The sequence below is a fragment of the Chrysochloris asiatica genome, unplaced genomic scaffold (assembly GCF_000296735.1).
Source record: "Chrysochloris asiatica unplaced genomic scaffold, ChrAsi1.0 scaffold00283, whole genome shotgun sequence".
In the NCBI taxonomy this organism is placed as follows: Eukaryota; Metazoa; Chordata; class Mammalia; order Afrosoricida; family Chrysochloridae; genus Chrysochloris; species Chrysochloris asiatica.
The window spans coordinates 781,871-785,891 of NW_006408801.1; positions in this window are offsets into that span (position 1 = coordinate 781,871).

Consider the following 4,021-nt stretch of genomic DNA (forward strand, 5'->3'; position numbering starts at 1 on the left):
GGCACTGTGGGATAAACACTGGACTGCAGTCAGTTTAAAAGGCAAAGTCGGCAGTTCAAACCCTCCAGTTGCTCTTTGGAAACTACACAGGGTGGTTATGAGTCAGAACCAACTGATGGCATTTAACAATGACAACTGGATAGCCTTCTAATTATTTTTTAGCGGTTGTTCCCTACGTTTCCCATGGTAATAGCATTAGGATTCTCATATCAAACATTCCTCCTTGTTGAAATAACATGCTATTGAAGGTCTAGTAAAGATCAAATTCAAACTTTCAGATGATCAGATCCTGAGACAGCATCCAGAATCAGAGTGTGCACTGTGACTTCTGATGTCTGACTCTAAATATTTCATTCTGGGCTGTAACTAGGAAACTAGTTAGAGAAATCTAAATTTAAAAACAACAAAAAAAAAAAAATAACTCCCAAGAAACAAAACAAAAATTAGCTAATGACATTTGCATAGATAAATTTTGTGTTGCTAAATAATAAGTACTATAAATAACAGAGACTAAAATACTCACTAAATCAAAAGAGTGGGAAGCATAGAGAACAAACAGTAAGTATGAATTCATCACACTGGGCCACTGTCTTAAACTGGGTTGCGTTGGAGACACTTGTAACATAACCCTTAGGGGATGACTAACCAAAGTGGGTCATGCTGGTCTTTCATTTGCAAATCTTACGTATCCTGAAATTTCACATTATTTGTTTTTATATACATCTAAAATATGGTATTTAGTCCACATGCACATAGGGTAACTTGATCAAGAAAATAATTTTTCAGTGCTTTATAAACCTCCCTGCTCTATTTTAAAGGAAATCCCAAGGTTGTTAATTCACGCTAATCGAGAACTCAAAAACATCTCAGGTACAGCGGCTGTTACGAATGTTTCCCAAATATATGCCCTGTACAAGAAGCCCAAAAAGAGATCCCTAAAGCCGGAATCTTTCTTAAACGACATAATTTGTTGCATTTTCAGCATCGTGTGATAGCTGAAACACAAAAAGGTCTGTGTTGTGCTGGGGCCGTTCCACCCTCGTTAGCTGGAATGTTCCTGGAGTACATAATGCAGCATTTTCATTTTAATAAGCAGCAGCTACATGTCTACATACTTTGCAGGAGATAAATACAGAATGCAATCCTAATGCCCTATTCGACTCCTGAGAAACCTTGCTCAGAAGGAATTATGCAAGCACTGTCCATTGAATACACTGTGTGAAACTTGGTGTGTCTCAGTGCGAACCACTTCCTGGTTTTTGTTTTTTCTAATTTTTTAAATGTTGGCCATCAGTCAGCAGCAGTAGACATCATCAAAGGGACCCTAAGTGACATTGGCTTAGTGGGTTATTTTTTACATGTGAGATGAATGTGAAGGAATCGTATTTTACGTTCTACAAGTCACAACCTAATTGTAAGTAATCACTGGGACGCCTTCATTTCCCTGTGGGCCAAGATAGCCAGCCCGTGCTGTGCCCCGCCAGTGACCTTAAGGCTGGCGTGTGGAGAAGACCATGGCGAGGACAGAGAGATAATTTATCCGTCGTGATTGTGCAGGTCTGGCCACTTTTCTAAAACAAAGACTGACAATGGCCCTAAATTATGGATGGTCCGCGTCGGAGTATGGACCACGGTTCAGAAGAGCAACAACGACCCTCACACCACTTCACCTTCCATTAGTGGCGGGCTGAACAGAAATCCCCAAAGAGTGAAACTGATGCTGACCTCTGACCCGTAATTTACAAATCATTTTTCAAAAGGATTTAAGAGGAAAAACAGGGGAGGGGGGAGAGTGAGGGTGTTTAAACATATTTTTGGCATTATCTGAATGGGTGGAATCTTTCAGGCTTGTTTTCTATGAATAAATGAAAACAGCCTGCGACGTAGGTTCCTGAGTTTGGAGAATAAAAGAACATACGGCTTTCAGATTATATTTTATTTTAAACCTGAGTGTCTGGATTTTTTTTTTTTTTTTTTAAAAGAGTTGAATTCCATACCATCCCTGAAAACATAATAGTCCATTTCTGCTCCATAGTTTAAGGGAATTAAAACGTTAGTCTTTCATCTTTTTCAGCCTCCCATTAAAATGAGAGAAATCGGACTCACTTCAGTTTACAAGCAGCAGTTTTGTCCATCACCTCCTTACTGCTGGTGTGGGCACGTGGGCAGAAAGCACATGCTTACTGAGCTTCCACACACCTATTTTCAGAGGAAGCAACGGTACCATTCACACATTGCCTGTGTTGGATTTAATAATACCCTTTGATTGGATTATTTGATTATGGCCCTTACCCACTGCCAGTCATTTCCCGTGCAAGATTACATTCATAAAACCTGTTTTCTCCCCCTTTGTTTGTTTGCGCAGGGGAGAGCCAGGCCAAACCTCTTTCCATGTTACTACAGCTGTGAGGTCTGGAAGGGACAGATTAATAACCGGCCCTGCACTGGCCGAGTGTGCTCTCCGCCCGCCTGCCGTACCAGTAGCCCTCGACTACAATGAGGGCACAAAGAGCCTCCCGTCGGCCAGCGACTCCTCTTCATAACTCAGGAGCGTCGCTGCGGCAATAGCCTCTGGTGCTATTTGTCTTTCGTGCAGTTGTGTGACACTCCAGCATGAGCCATAATTTGGCAGCTATTTACCGTGACATTCCCCTCCAGTGCAGCCATAACATTCAGTGAAGCCATTATTGGGTTCCATTTACCATATAAATTGTATTGTTGTGCATGCATGCTAGCAGCTACATTAGGTACCTGAAAATGAATGAAAATGAGTAAATCTTGTAAAATAGATACTAACAGCTCTTCAGCCGCAGAATTCCCCGGCTCCTCCCAGGGAAAGAGAGGAAAAATGAAATATGGTCTGAGACTTCCCTGGAGCATCGTCAGTGGTGTTTGGGTTTCAAGACTTGGAAAGCTTGGGCTTACTTGAGGAAGTGACCTGGTGGAGACTGGACAGGGAGTCTCCAATGGAGCCACTTTGGAGCTCTGGGCACTAGAGGATGTGGATTTAGAGCCCAGGTGGGACTCAGCAGAGCAAGTCCATCTCATTCCCTTTTCTTGTGTGGTCAGCGATGACACGAAGTGACGTTTAGAGACGCAGGGTCAGTGAAGCCCGAAAGCCTGGAAGCTGAGTGGATGCACTGCTGTTTCAGACCACTGGTGTTTTCTGCGTGATTTTTCCTGTTTCCTGCGGGTGGTGCGTCTGTTGTGACGGATCCCTCCCTGGAAACTCCCCCGTACCTGTCCACAGCAAGGACCCTACCTTCCTGGTGTGTACGCATTCATCGGCAAAGTCCTCATCTCTGTAGTTCACCTGTGAAAACCCGCTGGCGGTGCCTGTATATATATTTTCAACACTGATCTGCTTTTTAAGAAGGGAGGAAATATTCCCTTTCACATGTACTCTTAGCAGGATAAAAACCCTCAAATATACCAGAACCATTTTTACAAATGTCTGCCCTGGTGTTGCCATAGGATAAGCACTGGACAGCTAACAGCAAGATCAGCAGTTCAAATCCATCAGCTGCTCTCTGAGAGAAAGATAAAAATTTACAGACTCAGAAGTCCTATAACATCCCTATGTTGTTGTTAAGTACCTTTGAGTAGGTGCCGACTCATAGTGATCCTGTACAGGGTTTCTGAGGAACGACTGGTAGGTTTGAACTGCAGGTCTTGTGGTTCAAACCGACTTTGGGGTCCAGTGATTAGCTTGTAGTGCCATACCAGGCTCCCTATGAGTTAGACTCACCCCGTCTACAGTAGGTTTGGTTTCTTATTTTGATATTCACGCACACTCTCTCACTCCTTTTTTTTTTTTTAAAGCAGCATAACGTAATTTGGGAGGGTGTCTCGAATTTCTGTTGAGATACTTGACTGGTGATTCACAGCAATGGGGAGGAGGGGGTTCTCTTCTGATAACATGGGTTCTGAAATGATCCAGCCGACTTGCTGCATCTAAAGTATGGATGAACTACTGTAAGACCAAGCTATCCCAAAGCAAAGTGTGTATGAACTACTGTAA